Genomic DNA, 620 nt, shown 5'->3' with positions numbered 1-620 from the left:
CTGCGATGTGGCTGCTTCTTGGGGAAACAGGCGGGAAGGACAGCTGCCAGAAATGTCACTTCAGAGGCCTCAGGTCCGAGAATTAATAAGTGATTCACACTAACATGTAAATGACAGCCTATATTGTGAGCAATTTCATAACTTGGAATATCCGGGTGTCAGAAACGGAAAGGGGTCCAGAAGAGGGGCTGACAAGGGCAAGAGGTATGCTCCCCAAGTGCGTGCCACGAGGCCCAAGAAGCTCCTTGACTTGTACAGACCTCAAGACAAGCTTCATGGCCCTCCCTTCTAAGCAGACCCAACAGTGGCTGGCATAACACCCCCTTCCTTCTTCCTCCCTTTCTTCCAAATCCCAGTCCTCGACCTCAAACGACTTGACTCATTTAAAATCTGGGATGTAAGCATTACTCCTAATCCTCCTCCTCCTATACACAGGCCCTATGACAGCCTCAGCTTCCTCACCAGTAAAGCAGGGGCAGTGTGCCTTTTAGTTCTGTTCAATAGGACACCATTGACGGATGCCTCCTGTTCTGAGTTAGGTAGATCAGGCCCATTCTCTGCCCTCCAGGAAGATGGGACAGAAGAGAAATGCCTCACTGGGAGAGTAGCAGGCCTCTTTC

This window comes from Panthera tigris, chromosome A2 (genome assembly GCF_018350195.1).
Source record: "Panthera tigris isolate Pti1 chromosome A2, P.tigris_Pti1_mat1.1, whole genome shotgun sequence".
NCBI classification, from domain to species: Eukaryota; Metazoa; Chordata; class Mammalia; order Carnivora; family Felidae; genus Panthera; species Panthera tigris.
This window is presented reverse-complemented; position numbering follows the sequence as displayed.